We start from the raw sequence: 24,746 nt of genomic DNA, 5'->3' as shown, positions 1-24,746 counted from the left end.
TTAGTTATTTGGGTTCTTAGCTGTGATCTCACTGCCATATATATATATATATATATATATATATATATATATATATATATATATATATATATATTTGCATCTATTATTTACATCCTTTCTAACTCTTGTCCATTCCTCACTGCCAAAAAATATTCCACAGGAAATCTGTCTGAAATGGGAGAAGTTAATGTTGCAAGTCCACTGGATCTGGAGCCAGAGAACATAAGTCTCAATTTCATCATATTCTCTACTACTGGTATGACCTTAGGCAAGTTTTTTCAGGTCTCTAGGGCCCAATTTCCATGTTTGTAAGAGGTAAGACTTTTTCCTAGATGATCTCTAACAACTTTAAATCTAGGATTATATGATCATAATGATTTTTTTCCCCTTTGAATCTAATTCTGACCTGAGCTTCTGTCAAGAAATTTTGGAATTACAACTCTATTTAGTGAATTGGTCAGTATTTTCATACATCTATAGAATCTTTCATCACTATTCATGTTTCTGAATTCACACTAATACCTAATACAGATCTTCATTCCTTTTTTTTTTACCTAGAAAAATCTAATAGCCTCTCGGTAATTTTATTAATCCATCCTCTCCCCTCTTCAATCCTTTATCCCCTCCACTGTCTGTCCAAAAAACAGGTATTGATGAACAAGATTCCTGGGCTCTCCATCTACTTAAATATCATTAAGTAGATGATAGACATTGTTAATTTCTCCTTGCTTTTTATAATGTAGAGAGGCTGAATGCTTTTGAGTGATTATTGAACTCATCTGAAAATCCCAGCAATATTGCAGGATCTGATGCCATCAGCAAAATGTCATTTGCAAAGAGCAGCATCCAGTGGACCCCATCATTTATAAAAAATTACTCTTCCGCTTGGACTGTGTGCTGGATAACCTTTATAACTGTGGTAAACATGTTTGATGAGTGTAAAGATCCCTATTTTACTTCCAAAACTTCTCACTAAAGTTGCCTATAAAATATTGTACTCTTTATTTGGTTGTTTTTTTTTTTTAAATAACTTTTTTCTGTTTACTCTCTGTAACCATGAGACATATAATACAATTTCTTTTTTTTTATTTTGTAATGTTTAACAATCACTGCCATACAATTGTGATTATATCCCACCCACCTACCCCCCCCCACTCCCCCCCTCCCTCCCCACAACTGCATACAATTCTGTATAGATTCTACATATACTTTTCTATTGAGTATATTTTCACTATAGTCATGCTATGTAGTCAGACTAAGATAAATGAAAGAAATCATATAACAAATCAGAACATGATACATAAACACATACACATACACAAACATGATCTGCTACAATATGTGAGTGACTTCCATATTTCTCTCTCTGAGTGTGGCAGGCATTTTGCCTTGAGATCCTCCATTGGGATTTTTTTTTTGGGGGGGAAGAAGTTCTTGTGTTATAATACAATTTCTGAAGATTTAAAAGTGCCAAATATGCCAGAGGAAAATGGAGAAGTATATAATGGGTGTGAATGGGTCATAATTCATTACTTAAAAAATAGTATTTTTACTTTTTCCATCATCTGAATTTTCTGGAGAGCTGTCCCTTATAATAAAGGTTCAGATAGGGGAAGAAACATTCATAATTCCTCAAAACTAGCCAATGCCTTGACTAAGTCTGATGTTATATCCAGTGCTCCATATTCATAGTTCTTTCTTCCCACATCTGTAAAGAAAGAATGGAGTTGCATCTTTATATTTCTTCCATGGAGGCAAATATGGACATTAAAATGTAACCGAGTTGAGTTTAAATTGTCTTATTTTTCTTCTATTTACATAGTTATAGTATTCATGAATATAAATTTTCCTCTTATACTTACTTTACTTTTAATTAATTTACATACATCTTTTCATGCCTTTCAGTATTTTTCATTTTCACTCAATTAGAATGCAATTACTATTACACTCCTTTCACATACAACAATTTAATTGGCCAACTCCTACTAGATGAACTTTAATTTTGTCACTGAACAAAGGCATGTATTTCTTTGTCTGGGAACTTTGGGTCAAATGACATTTCCAAATTTCTTTCTAGAATGATTGGGTTAACTCACAGCTCCATGAATAGTGCAACTTTGTGTGTGTCTTTAAAATTCAACTTCAAAGTCCATTTCTCCCATCTAATATTATCTTTCAAAAATTTCTTGGTGTGTTATGAAACATTAGGTTTGTTTTAGTATCTTCTCATTATTCTTCTTTCTTCTCATTCCTCATTTTTAAAATTTGTATTTAATAATTAAGTTTATTAATGTTAAATTAATTATAAATTCACTAATTTTCTAGGATTGTCAAAGTAAACCATAATATCATTAACATACTAAAACTTATTATTAATTGTTAATTGTATAAGAGACATGGCAAAAAGTGCGATGTCAGAGAAAAATGTATGATAAATGTGTGATATGTATGATAAAAGTATGAAATGTATGATAAAGTTGCTACATGGTTCACAAGGGAAAGGTGAGGTTTAACTGATGGACAGCCCTTGTATTCAATTCATTTCCATACCAAGACAAGTAGAGGAAGACTCTACTTCCTTTCATATTGAATGGACTTAACACGGAGGATTAAGGGAAGAATTGATTAACTCATTCAATAATACTTTATTTATTAAATAACTGTCAAATGCCAAACATTTCATTATACTAATCTCTATCATACCAAAAATGATAATAAAAATACCTGCTCTGAAGGAGATTATATATTGGGAAGTGAAGTGCAATAACTTTTAGAAAACAATATAAGCAATGTTTCATACAAGTAGAAGATAATTTCTTTACACAGAGACTAGCAAAGTAGTGGAGTAGGGGATAAGGTTCATGTTCTTGTAGGACATAGTAATATAGCTTTTTTTGGTACAAAGCTAAGGATTTAAGCAGAGGATATGAGAGTTCTAATAACTGAGGACAAATTGTGCAAAGACAGCTTTGGCTAAATCATAGAGCCTATGAAGAGACGATAATGTGCAACGATCTTGAAGAAGGCAAACTGGAGTTAGGCTCTTCAGGATTTTAAAGGTAAACTGATGCATTTATATTTTATCCTATAGTTAAGAGGAATTTCTTGGAGCTTCTTGAGCAAAATATTGACTTGATAAAACTTGTGATTTATTAATACTATTTTGGTAGTTTAATGGAAGATGGAATGGAGAAAGGAAAGAATATAAACATAGAAATCAATTAAGAAACTGCTACATACACTAAAGAGAGGATTTTTAAGATATGATTTTATTTCACATGGATAGAATTCAATCTAGCTACATAGGTAATAGAGTGGATAAAGTTCTGTACTTGGAATCATGAAGATATGAGTTCTAAATCTACCCAATAAGTCACTAGCTGTATGACCATGTGCAAACTATTTAATCTCTCTGAATAAGGTTCCTCATTTGCACAATTTGGCTAATTTGCAATGCTGTTTTTAGAATCAAATGAGACAATAATAAAAAAAAAAACACCTTGCAAACCTTGAAGTGCTATACAAATGTGAGCTCCTATTCATTATTGTTTTTCTTATTCCTATCACTAAGAAGTATACATATCAACAAAAACACATCTATAAAAGTATGCTATTTTACTTTATTTTTTGCTCTGCTTTACTTGACATTTTTATCTTTGCATATGTATATATATATATGTATGTACATATATATATATACATATATATAGGCATATCTTGGTACTTTTTTATGTTTGTCATTTCATATGTAGTAATTATATTCCATTACATTAACAGGATAGGGATTGAACCTGGGAACTTCCTTGGTACAAGGAACTCTTCTGTGAACTTCACTCTAATAACTAAAGTCAATAATTTTATGTAATACAAAATCTTAAAGAGCTGTTTAAAACAACAAAAAATTAAGCATCTCATTTATCATTGCACAGTCAGTATGTGTTAGGGGACTGACTTGAACACCAGGTTTTTGTGTTTGTTTGTTTTTGACTACGCAAAGAGGCCATTCCCTACCTCATTTCTTACCTAGCCTTAATCACCGAATGGGTGCTTTCCCTTGTCAAACTGAGACCTGTTAAAGATCTTAGCTTAAAAAGACTGTCATTCATTGCACCCAGGGCCATCTCTAGTCATGTTATCTCTAGCTCATCATCTAGCCCCAGAGGAGAAAGTGAGACTGGTGATGTTGCTCAGTTCTCCCTCAATTAAATCTAATTCACTTGCATGTCATGGCATCATTTCTGTGATGTTGCGGTCTTCTTTGAAAACAAAGGACAAACAACAAGGTCTTCTGGGATGCAAGGCCTGTTCTCTATCCATTCTGCATTAAGTTGGTACATTACATACTATTCATCCCTTCCTCTCTGATGTAGTTTCTATTGCAAATCTCCATAAGTTAATGGCTTATTATATCGGTAAGATTTTGGGGAAATTGGGGAATCTGGGATGCTGGAAAGATCACTTCAGTGGGTTAACAAGTTAGAAATTTCCATAGTTTTCCCTTTTCTTCATTCAGATAATTTTCCATATGATTTGGATGAAAAAAAGAAAGAATTTCTCTTTTTCATGGAGCATGATATCAAAATAGATTTCCCAAGTTTGTTGCAAGTAATAAAATTTTGTATGAATTTGTCAAATAAAATGTTTTATAAATGCTAACTGCTCAATAACAGATTAATTTAAAAAATAAATGAAAATGGGCAAATTTTAGACATCATAAACCAAGAATTCAATTAATTTATAAAGAGCAGCATAATGAAAAAATGACATATAGAGGACAGCAATGTTTTGGGTGAACTGTCCTTGGTGCCAGTTCCACATGGATTTTTTTTTATCCAAGAAATAGTCTAGAACGTTTGAGAGGCTCCTTTAGACTGTTTCTGAATTACAGAAATATACTCATATGCACTTGAGTTGAAGGGAGGGATTGTTCATGTCAAAGAAGTTACGTGTCCTTGGTATATTGAAATGTCATTGCATAAGAAATGAAATTTTAAAGACATAGTATATTTATATTTATTATAAAATATACATTAAAATACATTAATAAATTTTTAAAAGTACAGATCATAGACTATCTTCTACTATTAATCCCCTCCAATATGTATTATAGTAATCCAGTTTCTGGATACTATTGTAGGAATGATGATGGAAGTTGTCATTATTATCAATAGTAATAACAAATGCGGTAATATAGTATGAAGTAAAGAGTTAAAGCATTATTTATCTCATTTTACAAATGACATATCTATGTCTCATAGAAGTTATATGCCTTTTCCACAGTTACACAACTAGCTGAGCCAGGGTTCATACCCATTTATTCTGACTTCAAGTCCTTGCTTATTTTCATTACATCACACTGAGCAGTATATCCACAGTATTTGATTTTTTTTCAAACACTCTTGGACCATAGTGCATCATTTATTATGACTGCTTTAATTGACAATATAAAGGAATACCTAGTTAATATGTCAGACAATGCTATGAATATCAACTTGAATAAAAACAATACAGTGCAAAATTGTCTAAGGAAATTCCTGTTCAAACATGGAGACAGTATTTCATGTTTCTGTCTTCCTTCCCTTCCTGAAGACCATCATAGTCAGGTGTCTGACAGGCAGATAGGTTGATATCTGTGAGACTGATTGACCAAAAACAGACCAAGCTTGCAAGAACAAAGTGCTTATTATGTTCTTTTCATTGTTGTCAATTTGCATGCAAAGCTGAAGGGAGAGAAAGTCAAGGGTCAGTTGAAGAGATTCCTTTCTGAATAGGAGCCAAATCAAATGTGCAATGGCTTATCCTGTTGCAGTAAAATTTTCTTAATGGGTACAAGACACTTTAAAGTTGTTGTGGTCAAGAGATCAAAGGTGAGAGAGAAATACAGTCAGATCAGGTCAATGGTGAAAGAAGGGTCATTAAGGAGTGCTAAATCATTGAAAATATTAGTGAGCACAGTGTTTAATTCAACATGGATTGAATCTACTACTGAGTTATCATCTTGAACAGTTTTTTTTTCTTGAAATCTGTGTATCTTCAAATGACCCTGCAAATAATTTCCTCCTATCTCATACCACTCTAAATATGTTAGCCCTCAAATTCGTGGGAAGATAGGTATTGTGAGAGATGATAGAAAAAGGAAATTGTATATATAGTATATACTATTCTTTTATTTTCCATTTCTAAAAGGAAATATCATTCATTTCTTATGTATTAGTTCGGATAGTGACCAAATTCATGAGTTGTTATGGCAAAAAAATGCATTGCCAAAACATTGATGATCAACCCCTCCAGATTTACTTTGGAATAGCGCTCACACAACAGGCACATGCTCTTCATGTTTATACTCAAATCTTTCCACTCAGTAGGATCAGGCAGAGTTTGTTCTCTAATGGAATAACTTTCAATGAGTCAATTACTTTTCTAGCATGATATGTTAGTGGCAGGCCTTGAAAGAGAGGCTAATGTAATGCTCACTATAGCAAGTAAAAGTTGACAGAACGCTATAGACGATTGAGTGCTAAATGTGATGCTAAAAAGACCAGGTTCATTCCTGTCTTTGACATTTATTATCTGTGTTACTTTATACAAGTCATTTAAAATCTCTGGGGTACAATTACCAGTTCTGACAGAGTATTAGTTACTATTCTTTACCAAATACTGGGTTATATGGACATTACTTTGTTTAGGACACATTTACATATTTTGTAGTTTTAATATTCTATTTTGTTAGTATTTATGCATGGTAAATAACACTAATTGGCTTAACTCTAATTAACTCTGGGTTTTCTTTTCTATTGAACAAAATATATCATAGACACAAATGAAATCAATTAATCAGCAAATGTTTTTCAGTTCCACTGTGTGCCAAACACTACATTAAGTACTATGGGGGCTTTGAGAAAATTATGATGCCATCCTTGACTATTAGAGCTCCATCCTGCTTAGAAGAGTTGTTACAAATTCAGAGATACTTCACGGCTTTGCAAGTCTTCATCTTTTGCTCATGACCATCTTAAGATTCTTCCCTGTACAGTTATGTTTCTTCTTTCGTGTCTGCTTCTTATACTGTTTCCTCTAACCTCATGTAGTTCCTCTTTTGATGGATTACTAGAATGACAAGTTAGGGAGTTGTGTACGTATTGTTTACTCAGATTTTGTTGAAATACAAACTATCTCATGTGATTTCCATAGACAAGACTGATGAGTGTGGATTGTGCTACAATGCAATTATATTGATTAAGAACTATTTTAATGACTAGATTCAAAGAGTGAGTGTTTTTTGTTCATTTGTGTTTGGTTTTTTTTTTTTTTATAGTGAAATGCTCATGGACAATAAAATTCAAATTTACTTGCAAAAAGAGATTATAAAGGATAAAATTGCTAATTAAAGTAAATATTGTCTTTCTGTGACTCCACATGCAGTATAATAGCAACAATTGGTCAGAAATATGTACCCCATGTTATTGGAAATATCCCTAAATCTCAAATAAATATACTAACTCCTCTAAAACAGGGCTTTTTTATATCTCAGGCAATAAATAAGCAATGCCAGTAGTTCAAGCCCTAGTCCTTCGTATCAACCACATCCTAGGATGTCCTCCTTGTCCTTTGAAAGAGAGACTAGTTCAACCCAAATCAAATGTAGCTCCCATCATAGTAGTTATTAACTCTTTGAGGTCGTCATGGAAGATAGTTTCCAGTGCAGTGTACAGGGCACTAGTCTAGTTAACATTTTTATCAATGTCCTTCATTAAAGTATAAAGGGACTGCTCATTAAATTTATGGCTGACCAGAAGGATGTTGTATGACAGAGTCAAGTCGTAACCATTTGACTTCCTGGACTGGTCTAGGAGCAAAGAGACTTGGAAATTCCTCCTCTGTTAACTTATCTGTCTAAAGGATGATAATACAAACCACTTTTAAGTGGGAAATTAGCTGTTCTTTTGGTTAATGGAGAAAGGGTGAATCAATAGATTCATAACCAGATTCTCACTATCAGGTCTCTTGATCACAGGTTGATATTATCATAAAACCCTAATGTATATGCATGATTTTAATGAAAATATGAAATTAATAAATTTAGATACCATATGCTTGGAATATTGGGAATTGTACGACAGTGACAATCTATTGCTCTAGGGCTAGCTAACTCTTCTTCCTCCTCTCTCTATTCTTTAGACTCTAAGTTGTCTGGGTAAAAACACTCTACCTCTTCCCTCTTCTTTCTTTTCGTTTACCTCATTATAACCCCATGCAATGTCTCTATTACATTCTTCCATTGTGCCCTCTGTAATCTTATTTTATTGTTAATAAATGGAATGTTCACAATGTACATCTTCCTCTCATGCTCTCTATCTTCTCCCAACCATGAAAACTTGGTTTTCCTCTGAAAATAGTGCATTCAAACTCACCCTCCCCTGTTCCTAATGTACCCTCTCTCATTCCCCTTAACACATGTCAAAGAGGAGGAAGAGACCTTGTTCCTCAATGCCTCTTTCTGGATTTTTACCCTTCTTCCGTTACGCATCAACCCCTTCTGCTTTGATTGATTGTAAACCAAGTCCCATTTCCCTCATCTAGATGTACCATAAGGGTCTCTTGTCATTTGTCTCTCTTTTTCCCACATATTCTTCACTAATGATTAATTAGATTCTCTAGACTAATCGATAAATGTTTTTTTTTTCAGTTTATTCCGCTATCTACCTAGCCAGATCTCATCTCTTTCCTCTAAAGCCAGATTATTGCATCACCAACTGCAAGCTGGATATTTCCATATGGATGTATCATGATCATTTTTTAACTCAACATATAAAAAAAAAGACATGATTCAATATATATTCTCCCTAAAACAAACAAACAATAAAATCTGCTTCCTATATGTCTATGAAGGTTTTCTGTATGAGAGGTTAAAATATTTTGGATTTGGAAAATGCCTCTTCCTACCTTGGGCTTTTTTCATTTCTCTTGCATCTTAATCACCTCTATACATTTTAAGGTCTGACCACATTAACGAACTTTTTTTCCCTTGTATTTGACACTCTTTTTCCTATTTTTGTGTCTTTGTACCAGCTCTCCTTCCATAAATCTTGGTTCTCTCCCTTGAATGCTTTCTTTCCTCCTCTTTTAGTTTGCCTTATTTTCTTCAGGATTAAGTTCAAATCTCAAGTTCTGCAGGAGACCTTTCCCATCCCAATATAACTTCAGCTGCTAAACCTTCCCCTCTGAATGACCTTTTATCTAATTATAAATCTTTCATGTAGTTATTTACATTTCATATTCCACATTAAAATATGGACACTGTGACAGAAAAGGTTATTATTCCCTTTCTTTTTATATGCAGAGCTTAGCTTGGGATAAAGTAAGTGCTTAATAAATTTTCCTTGATTGAGTAACTAATGTCATCATCTACTTTGGAAGAATAACATGTAGAAATTTGGTACAGTTGAATAGTCATATTTTAGGAAAGCCAGTGATAAACTAGAAAGGATGCAGGGAAGGAAATCCTGGTAAAAGGAATTGCTATTTCAAAGGAAACAGTTGTGCAATTTGAGGTGTTTAGCTTGAAGAAGACAAGACTTCGCAGAGTATATGGTGTTCATGACAAGTGGAAATGAATTGAACTTGGTCTGCTTGGCCCTAGAGGGAAAGGCATTTGCAATATAGGGTGCCAGCTGCAAAAAAAGAAAAAAGAAATTTTAAATTTGAAAGGAGAAAATTGTTAATAATTAAAGCTGTCTCAAAGTAGAATTGGATGCCTTGGAAGCTAATGGGATTATCCCTTATTGGAAGTCTTCAGGATGATGACAGTTGATAATTTCTTGGGTATAATATGTCATATAGATAAATAAATTCATAGATAATAGATAAATAGATAGATAGATAGTAGATAGATAGATTCGTTAAGCACTTGCTATGTGCCTGGAACAGTGAACTAGGAATACACATACAAGCAAAAATGTCATTTGTTATCTTCAAGGAGTTAACACTATAGCGAGGGGCTACAATAGATAAAAGAGAGAGGAGAGGTGAGAGGAAGGGTCCCCATGCAGAATAACATAGGGAAGTTTAGAGATTCAGGAGAAGAGCTGGAGGATAAGTGAGCATGGATGGCCTAAGTATAAGCATAGGTTGTAACAGATGGCCTCTGAGGTTTCTTCTAACTCTGAAATTCTGTGACTCTGTATGTGTTAAGGGGAGGGGAAGGAATGGGGAGCAAAAAATAAGGAAGAAGGAAGAGGAAAAGGGAAAAGGAAAGGAGGAGTTTATATTTCCTTCAAAGCTCATTAAAGTAGGAGTGAATACCTAATTCCTTTCAGTGTACCTAAATTCTCAGTTGAAAATAAACCAAGTTTCTGTTAATTTTCAGAGACACATACATCCTGTAATCTCTATTCTGAAAGGATCTTAGGAGGCAATAAAATCCACTCTATCCATAACTAGAAAAACTGTGTATGAGGCCATACAGCTTTGGTTTGGAGCCCTCTAGCGGTAAAGATATGATTATCTACTAAGACAGCTCATTCCCCTAATGGCAACTATAATAATTCCTCCCCCTTCTATTGAACTCCTTTTTTGAAACTTTTCACTCATTACTTCTATTTCTTTCTTCCAGTGTCAAGAGAGAACAAATTTGCTCCATTTTCCCTGTAACAAACTTTAAAATATTGTAAGACAGACAACCAAAGTTTGTTTTTCTCTAGGTTCAACATTCATAGTATTTAAAAAAAAAATAATAAACATTCCTCTCCCCCTACTGCCCTCAATCTAAAAGAACAAAAAGAAAATCTTTATAACAATTTGGAATAGTTAATAAAACCCCAAGTCTTTACACTGTCCGTTGTCCATAAAAAGGAGTTGTCATTAAATATCTTGAATCAATCACCTATTTTTCATCTTTAGCCCTCTGGAATTATGATTTAGAATTCCATTGGCCAGATTTCTTAAGTTTTTCCAAGTTGTTTATTTTATACTGCTGCTGTTGAATAATTTGTATTCCTATTTCTCCTCACTCCTTTGTGATAAGTACTGTCAAAAGCAAATTATAGGTGTATCCTTGGGGCAGACTTGCAGCTTTGAGGCCACATGTGGCCTTCTACATCCTCAAGTGTGACCCTTTGACTGCATCCAGACTTCACAGAACAAGTCGAATTAATGAAAAGATAGATTCTAACCTATGAATGCTCTACTGTGGATATCGATATATAAACTTGTATGAACGGTTCATATTGATTTCTCTACTAGTCCCTAGGCCTTTCAATTCATACTCATATAATATGATTTCTAGTTCCCCCCCTCCCCATTCTAGTTATCTTACTTCCTTCAGATTTCCACAGATTATCAAAATTCTTCCTAAACTGTGGCATCCAGAAATGATGACAAGAAGTCATTTCTGATCTAAGCAGGGAAGAGGATATCAGCATTATTCTCTTCCTTCTTCTGTACGTCAGGTCCTTTCTTAATGAAAACTGATTAACTTTTTAAACCACCAAGTAAAATTGCTGATTGAAATTGAGCTTCCAGTCCAATAAAACCGAAGATCTTATTTCACAAAGGTCCTTGTTTGATCATCGTTAAACCTCCTTACATTTGTGTAGCTGATTATTTTAACCAATGTGCAAGGCATTACATTTTTCCCTATTAAATTCCATCATAACAGATATGACCGTCTTTTATAGCTAGGTAAGGTCTTCATTTATGTTGATTCCATTTGCTGTATTAGCTATTATTTCTGGCTACTGATATAAAGACCATTTGAGGGCTCTGGTCTGGTTCATGAGCAGTAAAGATAATACTGTTATGGCTTCAGACTCTCTTTTCAGCCTAGCTCATATTCTTTAGATATGCACTGTGAGAACTGATGGAATAATATCAGGAAATAGCTTTGGATCCTAGACAAATCTGCTTTATAAACTCAGACAATATTGAGCTGTTGTGCTTTATTATTGTTGATTGATCTTTCCCATGAGGGAACAGAAGGAGGCCTTATTTTGAAAATGTACAGTGATTGGTAATTGATCTCCACTTCAATTTTTCAAAGCATTTTCATCTGTTTGGATGCAGGAGGCTTATTGGAATACTGCTCATCATACTAGACTATGATTTAAAGATGGGAAGATTTGGTTGCAGATGTGGTAGGCAAGCTCAGGACTTCATTCAACCTAAAATTAAAATTGAATCTTTTTTTCTGGTCTTCCTGACCACCAGCCTCCTTCTAATCCATAAAGTAAGTAAGTTTTGTGGATAGCCAGCAAAGGGGGCATTAGCAGGAAGTGAAATTATAATAGGGAACCTAAAAGTCAAGTATTCACCATCCCAAAGATTAAAAGAGAATATTTGCAAAGTATATCATATATTAACCAAAATTCGCATCCTGGTAATATATTCTAAACCAGAAGAAATCACCTATGCACTGCTTGTCAAAGTTTTGGTTCTATGATAGATAAATTTCAGACAAAATTCAAACCTCCACAGTTCCAGAAAGTGGAACATAAAGAAGTATCAATAACTTTGAAATGATGACTTTCAAATTTAACAAATAACTTAGAGACTATTTTGGATATATTAATGAGCTAACCCTAAAACTGCAAAGATAAGATTTGGTCTGTTTTCTCTGAAAAATATCTCTAAGAAAAACAAGATCTCAAACTCCTTTCCTCTCAGCACTTTCCCTCCCTGTTCAAGTGCTCCCACCTCTTATCCACTGTTACATAAGTGATTAATCTCCTCTCCATCCCTCTTCCTCATGCCACCTGCTTCCCTTCATCATCTTATGTCCCTTCCTAGCTCCATTATTTATTTCTGTATCTTCACTTTTCTTTGCTTGTCTTTATATTTTCTTTTTTCCCTTTCACCTATTGTAGTTATGTGCTATCTTCTTCATTTCCCACTGCCATTCATAGTCTTTCCACAAGTGCCCAAAGAACCAGGCATACTTACCCCTATTTCATAATTTCATAAGTTAATTATCAATTCAAAATCTACTGTTTACTCCTTCCAACTTATTGGACCAAGAGTCCTTCGAATATCTACTTTAAAAATTGAGTGGAGATGTCACAGACTTTGTGTGATGAAATTGGTAAAAAAGCAAACCAAAAAAAGCCTTCTAATATTGTTTATGTCCTGTAAGCTGACACTGATACATTTCATACCTCACTGCTACCAGTACTTTCTCATGTTTTCCCAGTCTAGCCATAATGATTATTTCCCTCTTTTACTTAACTTATCCTTGACCTCCCAAGAGTAACCAAAGACTTGACCCTTTACAAAGTCAAAATCCCCAAAAGACTGTTCGACATAGACACCAGTGTGACTGAAGGTAGATTAAATGTCACATGGGAAGGAAAGTGGAAGTACTACTGCCAAAAAAAGGAGAATTGGTCAAGAAGATGTGTGAAGAGAGTTGGGTACGCATCAGCATCCTATAAGGTAATCATCTAGAGAGGATAATTATTCTGGCTTGACCCACCAATGCCATCTTTAAACCTTTCCAATGATCATTGACAAACTGGAAAAGGATATTAGCAGCATTATCACAAATAAGACAGCTGCCAGCAGAACCACTAGCAAATATGGTCTCTGGTAGACATTATGGCTTCTCACTGCAAAACGAGGATGCAAGATTGAGAAAGTACAGGGGCTTAAGTCCAGGTGGCAGGGGATATGTTACTAATCTCAACTGAGTGGGTTGGCACTATTGTTGGCATCCCACAATCTATCATTGAGTGTGTTAAACAGATATACTTGGTCATGTTGGAGTCTTCCCTGAAGGACATGACCATCCCAAGTCATGAAGTTCTCCACTTATTTTTGTGGGTGGTCAGGACAGGGGTAGCTTAGGCAATGACAGCGTAAGCTATGCCTGTGCCACCCCTTCCATTTGCCTCAACCCTGACCTGAATGGACCACCTGCAGAGGCCCATACAGAATGTCATTCCACAGTCAGATTTAACTAAGCTGTACAAGTTGGAAATGCTACAGTCTCACTTTCCCAGGACACATGGCAACCCCTGATTCAGTAGCGTTAAATCCAGCTCTCCAGAGGAGATAAGCTGTGGGCATTTAGATGCATCTGCTTTTACTATTTCTCATGAACTCATCATTCCAAATAGCTTAATCAGCTGCATTATTGTCATCAAGGCACCAAAATTAATGAGATCTGTCATATTTCTGGGGCTCAAATCAAAATTTCTAATCCAACAAAGGAATCTATTGGTGGTTAGGTTACCATCCCTAAATCTACTGCCAGTACTATGTTTGAATTTCCTTGGAGATGTGTGGCATGAGAAATAGCTACAATGGAGACTAACCTGTAACCCTTCATTCTCATGAGTCATATGTGTAGTTTCAGAACAGTCAATAATTACAGGTTTTAAATAGTTGGTAAATATTCAGTTTCTACACTTATCTGAGGCCAGAGGAGGAAAAAGTACCCGATTATGAAGCCCTGGTTGAGGAAGTCAAGAGTACAACTAGAAGAGAGAAGAGAAACATTTGACCTGGATACCCTCCTTAAATGGAGGTTCATGGATGAGCTTTAAAATCAGAAGGATTGTCCACAGCAGTGGAACAAACTTCCATGTCTGAATTCTAGGTTTGCTGTGGGGCTTTATGATAAAGACCTGGGAATGGTTGAAGAAGGTGGGAGGGCAACCTAATAAGGAGTCTTTCCTTTGGTAGTTTTAATGGTGTTTAACCTTGCAGGATTCTCTTTTTTGTTATCCTTAGGCAGTGATTAATGATTTCCAAACTCAAGTCCTTCATTTGACTGGGTCTCTGGCCCATAGGGTTCCTATGTGAAGCATTGGCAATTTTTCCTGTCCTTTGGTTTGTTCTTCCAAGTGATCACATAAAGTCTTTTCACACCCCTAATACAAATTAACTTGACCTAATAATAACTGCCCAGTACTGGCAATTGAAAGTTTTATTAGGAATATCTCAATAAGATAGTTTCTTTAAACATAAGTAATTCTTGTGAAGAGAAATATATGAAGGTTCTAACAACCTATCCTGTAACTCATAGGCTTTATGAGGATGATGTGGTAATGACAACTTCAAGATTTAGGAAAATGTAAAGTCCGATTTTCTGGGTGTCAGATAAATAATAATAGAAGACTATTAAGTAGTGCTTTAAAAATAACAAAAGGCTTTCATCATAACAACATTTAGAGGTAGGTGGTGCAATTATGATAATTGCCTATATTTTATACATAAAGAAACTGAAGATCTAAGAGATTTGAAAGCTAATGAGTATCAGATCAAAGCTAGGAGCTCAGCTGTCTTCTTAATGCAAATCCAGTATTATTTGTATTATGTCATGCTCCATCATCAGACTGAGACATAATGGAGGAATAATATCCAGACAGAGAAGAAATAGTCCCACCACACTCTGCCCTGGTGAGAGCTTAACTGAAGTACTTTGTTTATTTCTGGGTAAGACATTTTTGGAAGCATATTGACAAACTGAAGTATATTCAGGATAAGAATCCTGGAGAAGAGGATGTCGGAGTGGAAAGAGCGCTGAATTTGGAGTTGCAGGACATGTTTCCTCAATGCTGGGGCTGTACATTAGGTTGCACCTTCTTTTCACTCATCTTTCTAATTGGGGCAAAAATTCCTAATAATAAATCAGAAAGAAGCTTCTCACTGGCATTTTAATCACTGTGTAGATGACCCCTTGTTAAGTATGTTACAAAAAGACTGTAGTTCATGTATGAGCTGAAATATTGAGCATTAGGGTCCCTTCCAACTCTGAGAGTCTAAGATTTCATGTTACTTTCAACCTGGAAAATGAAATATCAAGCCAGACAGTAAAAAATGGAGAAAATTAAAAAATAAGTTATCATAATCCCTGAAAAAAATGATATAAATATAGGATCTACTCAAGTTGGGTCTTCTGGGTAATTTTCAAATTAATGGGTAATGGAAAGTATTTAATCAATTAATGTAATTATTTACCACTTTATATATTAACTTGTTTGGGAAATTATAAATGATCTGTGGGAAACAATTTGCCAGTAAGTACATATGCAATCTCCCAGTGCAGAAAATGATGCTGCTCTATTATTGAATAAGATTTAGAATTGAGATATTTGCATATTTTAGCAAGCAGAGTATTTCCAGCAGATTATTTATTTGTTAGAATTCATTTTTTTCTGATCAATGTTCAGTTATTCTTTTCAGGGAAACTAAAATGATTTATACTATATTTGTGATATTATTTTACATCTTGAAGCACATATGGCTTAGAAACATGTTTCCAGAACTCAAATTTCACTAAGTAGCCATTCTAAAGGAATATTTAGCACAGCAGTGATTTTGTTTTATGTGAATATTTAAAACTCTTTCAATTTTAAGATTTTATATCAAAGTTTGTTTATCCTTTAAATCAAAAAGTTTAATGTGATTCAATTTAACAAATATTTATTAAGTGCCTGTTATGTTATGAAATCCTGTGATAGGCACTGCATATTCAAAGAAGAAAAATGGTATAAGTTCTCTCCTAAAGAAGGTGAATGTGAAATGGGAGGGAGGAGAGACTGACATAACAACTTAATATTAAATGTACTACAAAGTAGTGTGAAACACTCAAATTCAGGTCAGTCATTCAAAGTTTAGTCAAAAGAGAAACCAAAAATGAAGAAGAAAAATTTGAGACATTAGAGACTTTTCTTAACTAGAAAAACCACAAGAAGCTTCATGGAAGAGAATTCACCTCAACATTGACATAAAGAAAAAATAAGATTTCAAAAAGGAAAGGTGAAGAAAGATAGCATTCTAGGCATAGGAGACAGAAAGAGAAGGTTTTCAACCCATAGAATAGGATTCAACTCTAAATACATGAATTCTTCACTGTGATATGGAGGTCACTCTGAACTCCACAAGGCTCCTCCAGTACAACATAAACTGTGGTAAAAAGACTTCTAGTATGGGTCAGGTAATGGACTTTAAATGTCTTCTAAAGACCAAGCTAGTTAAATATGGGATAGGGGAGCACTTGATCAGGAAAAAAATACTTTTAATGCTATTTGGTTGGTTTATAGAGTGGATAAATAAAAAAGGTAGAGGGGGAAAAGTGAAACCAGATGGAAAGGTAGGGTCCAACCGAACTATGGAGGTTCTTAAAAAATAGGTGCAAGATGAAGCACTATTCATATTATGAGAATGCACTGCAGATCATAAGGGTAGAAGAAAATTGATGATGAATTTGAGAAATAGATTGAAAACCTGGAAAAAAGACATCATAGAATACTGACGATATTACGTAATTATCTAAACATTGGCTAAAAATTGCTTACCTCCAAAAGGAGCATAGCAAAAAATAATTTTCTAATTCAGTTGTTGATAATTCCATCCTTTAAAAAGCTTTGTGAAGGGACAGAGCCAAGATGGTAGAGTAGAAAGATGCATATACTCTAGCGCTTCCCCCACAGCCCACAGAATACCTGTAAAAAATAACTCTCAACAAATTCTAGAGCAACAGAAGCCACAGAATGGCAGAATAAAAGAGATTTCCAGCCAAACATAACCTGGAAAGCCAATAGGAAAAGTCTATCCCATGGGACGTTGAGCAGAGCAGAGCACAGCCCTGGCCATGTGGCATGGGGAGAAAGAGGACTACAACAAGCCTTCAGGGCAGAATCCCCAGCAGGAAGGGTCCCAGATCCCTCAACCCACAAGAGACAAAGAAAGCTTCAAAGGTCAGTGTGGGAGAGTTTCCCAACTAGGTGAGAGGGGAGCAGAGTCACCCCAGCCCTGGCCATAGGCAGCAGTAGAGGCAGTGGCAGCAGCAGTAGCAGTGGGCGGCAGGAGACTACATTGGCTGAAGAAGCAGGCTGGGTATATTGTCCAGCAACTTAGCTTAAAGCCTCTGGGGAACTTGAGCCGGGGATCTGAACCTCAGCCCTCAGTGGTGACCCCACCTCTGACCAAAGCCCCTGGGGGAATTGAGCAGCTGATCTGAATCTCAGTCCTGAGAATGGTCCTGGAGGGAGGACAAGGACTAGGACCTTGCTGTTGACAAAGGATTCAGAAGTCAAGTAACTGACTGGGAAAATGCTCAATAAAGGGGAAAAAATAAGACCACAGAAGGTTACTTTCTTGGTGAGCAGGTATTTCCTTCCATCCTTTAAAATGAGGAAGAACAATGCATACTGTCAGAGGAAGTCAAGGCTTCTGCCTCCAGTACCTCCAAAGTGAAAATCAAATGGACTCAGAACATAGAAGAGCTTAAAAAGTGAGTTAGCAGCTTGCTACAGGAGAAACAAAAAAAAAATGCTGAGGAAAATAACACCTTTAAAAATAGGCTAACTCAACTGAAAAAAGAGATCCAAAAAGCCAATGAGGAGAAGAAGGCTTTAAAAAGTAGAATTAGTCAAATGGAAAAGTAGGTTCAAAAGCTCACTGAACAAAATAGTTCTTTAAAAATGACAGTGGAGTTCAGGGAAGCTAATGACTATACAACAAACAAGGAAGTTACAAAAAAAAAAACCCAAAAGATTGAAAAAATAGAAGATAATGTGAAACATCTCATGGGAAAAAACAATTGACCTGGAAAACAGATCTAGGAGAGACTTTAAAAATTATGGGACTACCTGAAAGCCATGATCAAGAAAATAGCATAGACATCATCTTTCAAGAAATTATCAAGGAAAACTACCCTGACATTCAACAACCAGAGGACAAAATAAATATTGAAAGAATCCACCAATTACCTCCTGAAAGACACCTGAAGAGAGAAACTCTTAGGAATATTGTGGCCAAATTTCAGAGTTCCCAGGTCAAGGTGAAAATATTGCAAGCAACTAGAAAGAAACAACAGAGTACTGTGGAAATACAATCAGGATAACACAGGATCTGGCACCTTCAGCTTTGAGGGATTGAAGGTCTTGAAATAGGATATTCCAGAAGTCAAAGGAACAGGGATTTAAGCCAAGAAGCACCTACTTAACAAAACTAAGTATAATACTTCAAAGGAAAAATGGTCATTCAATGATATAAGAGGACTTTCAAGCATTCATGATGAAAAGACTAGAACTGAATAGAAAATTTGACTTTCAAACACTAGAATCAAGAGAAGCTTGAAGAGGTAAACAGGGAAGAGAAATCATAAAAGACTTTCTAAAGCTGAACTGTTTACAGTCTTACATGGAAAGATAATATTTGTAACTCTTGAGACTTTTCTCAGTATTTGGGTTGGTAGAGGGGTTATACACACAGACACATACACACACACATACATATATATATATATATATATATATATAGAGAGAGAGAGAGAGAGAGAGAGAGAGAGAGAGAGAGAGAGACAGAGAGAGAGAGAGAGAGAGAGACAGAGAGAGACAGAGACAGAGACAGAGACAGAGACAGAGACAGAGAGGCAGAGAGACAGAGAGACAGAGAGCACAGGTTGAGTTGAATCAGAAGAGATGATATCCATAAAAAATAAAATAAAATTAAGGGATGAGAGAGGAAAATATTGGGAGGAAAGAGGGAGAAATGGAATGCGGCAGTCTGCCACTCATAAAAGAGCTAAGAAATATCTTGTTCAATAAAGGAGAAAAGGGAGGAGATTAGAGGGGAAAAGTGAAGCTTATTCGCTTTACACATGGCTTAAGGAGGGAATAACATGCTCACTAAATAGGGAAGATGAAAGTAGGGGAGCAGGGGACAAATGGGGTGAGGGGGATGATAGAAGAGAGGGCAAATTGGAGAAGGGAATAACTAGAAGTAAACACTTTTGGGAAGAGACAAGGTCAAATGAGAGATTAGAAAAAAAGGGGGGACAGGGTAGGATGGAGGGCAATATAGTTAGTCTTACACAACATGACTATTATGGAAGTCTTTTGCAAAATGACACATCTATAACCTGTATGGAATTGCTTGCTTTCTCCATGTGGACAGGTGGGAAGGGAGGGAGGGAGAGAAGTTGGAATTCAAAGTATTAGAAATGAATGTTGAGAATTGTTATTCCATATAACTGGGAAATAAGAAATGCAGGTAATGGGGTATGGAAATTTACCTTGCCCTGCAAGAAAAGAGAGAAAATGGGGATAAGGGAAGGGTGGGGTGTGATAGAAAGGAGGGCACACTGAGGCAAGGGGTAATCAGGATGCAAGGTGTTATGGGGGGAGAGGAGAGATGGAGAGAAAACTTGGAACTCAAATTTTTTGGAAATCAAAGTTGAAATCTAAAAACAAATAAATAACAGTATTAAAAATTAAAAAAAAAGCTTGATGGTATGAAGACAGAAATTATTTTGTATGTAGGTCTCTCTAACAAGAAAAAATAATTTACTGAAGTAAAAATAATGAGAACCATGGAGAAATGTGACTTATATGTCTTAGAATCCAAGAAAAAAAAAGACCAAGACACAATCTGATGTTTACATCTGATTTAGTAAAAGTGGAATGCAAAGAGTTTTTCAAAAACACAAGGATGCCGTAGATTAAAATTCAAGCAAAACAGGATTTGAATACCTAAAGAAAGAAATACTGAACACATCAAAAGCAAAACAGTTATGATAAGGTGGTACAGAAGAATTTTTTTTACAAGAGCAAAGTGAATACACAAAGGATTCATTTTTCTACTCTTTTTCTTAATGTATAGAAGATAAAAGTAAGACCATAAAATGGAGAATGAATACAGAAACATTGTATGGTCTTGAAAGGATGGGATCTGTAGTTCTAAAAGTTTAGAATACATGGAAGATACAAGAAATTCCAAGCATTGACAAAATAAATGTTTACTTTTTAAGCTACACTGTGAAAAAAGTAAACATCAAAGATAGAATTGGAACTGTGATAAAAATGGATACAATGATAAAAATGGAGTTAAAATTTAAGATAAATGTGGACATAAGGACAGAGGATGCAAATGTTCTTGGTGACTTTAAGTTACCAATACATAATGAGTTGCATCTTAAAGGTCTACAAGCAGACAAATAACTGGCAAACCCATTTGCTGAGTCACTGTTAATGATCTTAGAATGTGGAGAATGGGGTACTTGAAGGACTGTAGTTGATGAAATGTCTCAGTTGTTTTATTGGTGATGGTGGTGGTGGCTACAGACCATGCGCTCACTATAAGAGAATGAGCTTGACTTCCACACTTGAAAAAATATATTATTATAATAATTTTAGTGAATACCTAAAAACAGAAAAAGATGAACAGAAAGGGTTTGGTTTTGTTTTGTTTTCTTAAAGTAAAAGTGAAAGATGGCTAACCTATTTTTTTCTGCAAGGGTTACTATATGGACCTAATCGCAAATGGGTACACAGAAGAATAAGCATTGTCACTGAAGAGAATGCAGAAGGAAATGCAGCTAGATTAAGACAACTACATACAGAAAGGAAATCTGAACTAGAGATAAAACAATAACAGTGTTGTTAAGGGGTAAATTCACAAATTATCAATAATATACCTTATTGATAGGGAAAGCAGTTGCTTGAGGAAACTTCACTACCTTCCTACATATGACTTTCATATATAGATAGATTAATATACGTATAGATAGATTAAGAATACAAAAATAACATGTATATATATACATATGAAATCTTTGTCTGTAAATGTATGCATATATACATACATACATATGTATATGCTGCTATGTATATGTATATATACTGCCTCTTTATATACATATGTTTATGTTTACCTATATTTGTATATTACTATATCATATATACATACTGTCTCTCTACGTACACAAGTATATTTTTGTATACAGAGGGGTGATATGTAGAGAGAGAGAGAGAGAAAGCACTAAGTGACACAGTGGATAGAATGCCAGGCCTGGAGTCAGGAAGACCCAACTTCCTGAGTTCAAATCTGGCCTCAGATACTTACTAGCTAGGTGATCCTAAGCAAGTCACTTAACCCTGTTTGCCTCAGTTTCCTCAACTATAAAATGATCAAGAGAAGAAAATGATAAATGATATCTTTGCTAAGAATTCCAAAATGGTGTCACAGAGTCAAACACGACCCAAAAATAACTGAACAACATACATATGCACATATGTGTGTAAGTATATATTATATATAATACACGAATAGAAATGTCATAATTATCATATATATACATATATGTTCATGCATTTATCTATGTAATTTACTCTTACATTAAGAGCATCCCTAAAAAGGATAATAGCAATGAATTATCAGATTTTTTCAAAGGCACTCCACAATAGATCACAACTTTATCATTCATACAACTGACTAAAGAGAATGAGAATGTAAGTTCCTTTTATGACTATTGTCTGTTGATTATTGAAATACTTTTAATTTCATACAGAAAAAAAAGTTAAGGGGACTCTTCTACAAAGAAATCTACATATTTACATCAAAATTATTTGGGCATATATTTGAAAAATATAATAACAAACCTTGAATCCAAAAGAATGAAGAGGAAACATGTTGAGCCAGTCGCTTCCTGATGGAGAAGTGATGAGACAAAAAATGCAGAAAGAGACAAACTTTTTAGACATGGTTAATTTCCGCATTTGTTTTCCCTTACTATGTGGCTATGTGTAGAAGGAAATATTAATTAAAATGCTAATTTAGAAATAAAGAAAATCAACTTTTCTTAAATCCAGTTTTCAATTTCTGTATCTATTTCTCATAAATTCTGAAGAGACTGGTTCCTCAATGACACAAAAATATAAATACCAGGTTCCTGCCATTGCCAATCAATTTAAGGGCTTGTGGCCACAGTCTTTTAATACGTAACTAGATTTTAGAGACATTCAGGTGCAAAATGAATAGAGCATTGTATCTGGATTCTGGAGGACCAGGCTTCAAATGTGACCTTGGAAATTAACTATATGACCATGGGCAAGGCCTTTAACTTCTGTTTATCCCAGTTTCCTCATGAATAAAACATGGAAAATGATAGTTGCCACTTCCAAGATTTGTTGGGTGGTTTAAATGAGATAATATTCCTTAAGTGCTTTGCATAGTACTTAGTCCATACTGATCACTTAATTAATAATTATTTCCCTGTTTCCTTCCTTTTCCCATCAGTCTCCTCCCTTCGCTTCTTTCCTATGACATATACAAGCAACTCCAAAATTAAAATTGATAGAGGAATGTTAAATTTTTAGAGATAGGCAAAAAAAAATTGAATTCTCTCTCTTTTTCTGTCTCTCTGTCCCTCTGTATCTATCTTTGTATCTCTCTGTCTCTTTATTTGTCTCTATCATGGTCTCTATCTGTTTTTGTCTGTCTCACCTATTCCTCCTTTTAAGCATGGGGTTCTAGCTCTTAGTCGTTGGTTTGACTATCCAATAAAATTATCAATAAATAACCTCATCAATCAATCAGTTAGCAAGTATTTATTAGGTGAAAGACTCTGCTACTTGCTAGGGATGCAAAATAAAGAATGAAAACTCCTTACTTGCATGCCTCATACTTCCAGTTATCCTCACCTCTTTTATACTAAATACATGTAATGATGATTCTTTCAGGGGAGAGTTAGGGTGGAGAAGCACAAAGCAGCTCCAGGACATCTGATGTGGAGAATATATAACAAGATTAGAATTAGAAGATTGTCTAGGGAGGTCATAGAACTATGGATCTTGGCAGCACAGGAGATAGAGAATGTCCCTCCAACTGAGAAATCTCATCCAGTAAATTGTTTTTTATTCGTTTGTTTGTTTGGGGGGGGTGGTGGTGTTCTGGACTGCTTCTCATCAAGTATTGCTTAGTATTTTGTTATTAATATGTCAAATGAAATTATCATGTTACATTTTGTGTTATAAATACTTATATATGTCATAATTATATATGTGTGTTCTTACTTTTTGTGTGTGTTTGCAGCTTTATGTCTTCTTTCCCTGCCACATTGTCAAGTCCTATGGAGAGTTTTGGAGCGGTGGGAAGTATTGGAGAAAGCGATGCTATAAAAACAAAAGAAAAGAAAACCGTATATTTGTTGTGCAGGTATACATTTATTTTTTCATTTTCTGATTTTTTATCCTAAATGTGATCGCAGGTTTTCCATTTTAAGAGATGGCTCGCTTTTGCCACATAATTCTGTTCCATAAAACAAACAATAACCTCATTCTCAAATCTGACAACAACTTGTGTTACATCTTTATTTTCCAAAGAAACAATGCTCTTTCTAGGTTGCTTATTGCTCAATTGATCTGATTAAGAATTTGAAGGATAAAAATACCACTGATTAACCTGTGTCTTCCATACAGGTTTTAATAAAATATTATGCAGGTTCAAATTTATTTTTTGCTCATAGCTATTGTCTCAAAAATGAATTACTTGTTAAATGGGTCATCTTATATAATGCCACATGATAAATAAATAGTGCATCATTTATTCTTTTAGGATTAACTTGACCCTAATCATCTAACTTGTCCCAGTTTCATAGAGGCCTAAAGGCAGGCAGCAGGCATCCATCAGCTAATAAACCTTAAGATCTAAACTGGAAACAACAATGGGAGGCAAAGGACATGGGCTACATGCCAGCTGGATCTGTCATTGGAGCTCCTGGAAGCATGAAAATATCTTTAGAAAGTCCTATAAATCACATTTTGCCAGCTCTTGATGTTTATTTGCATGTTATTTTGCATTCCCCAAAGCTCCAGAGATGTATTCTACCTTACTTTTCATTCTTCTCAGTCAAGTTCAAAATTCTTTTATAGACATTCCAATTTCAAATAAACATTGTGTTTTCTAACATGCTAGTCCTTTAAAATTCTTTCCGAATAATTAGCTTGCTTTGTTCCATGGAATAA

General features: G+C 34.8%; 1 long non-coding RNA gene and 1 pseudogene across 1 annotated transcript in view; one reads left to right on the top strand and one right to left on the bottom strand.

Annotated features, from left to right (window-relative positions):
* Window positions 1-1,230: 1,230 nt before the first annotated feature.
* LOC140534273 (uncharacterized) overlaps window positions 1,231-24,746 on the bottom strand; it is a 40,742-nt gene continuing 17,226 nt past the window's right edge. Inside the window, exons 2-4 of the long non-coding RNA XR_011977230.1 lie at window positions 23,796-23,894; window positions 22,383-22,429; window positions 1,231-1,708 (exon numbers count right to left, since the gene is read on the bottom strand). This is a non-coding gene — a long non-coding RNA (uncharacterized lncRNA). The remainder of the gene's footprint in view (window positions 1,709-22,382; window positions 22,430-23,795; window positions 23,895-24,746) is intronic.
* Window positions 13,048-14,219, top strand: LOC140528918 (poly(rC)-binding protein 2 pseudogene; annotated as a pseudogene).

This window comes from Notamacropus eugenii, chromosome 1, assembly GCF_028372415.1.
Source record: "Notamacropus eugenii isolate mMacEug1 chromosome 1, mMacEug1.pri_v2, whole genome shotgun sequence".
NCBI classification, from domain to species: Eukaryota; Metazoa; Chordata; class Mammalia; order Diprotodontia; family Macropodidae; genus Notamacropus; species Notamacropus eugenii.
Note: the sequence above shows the minus strand (reverse complement) of the source record. Positions and strands in the feature narration are given on the sequence as shown.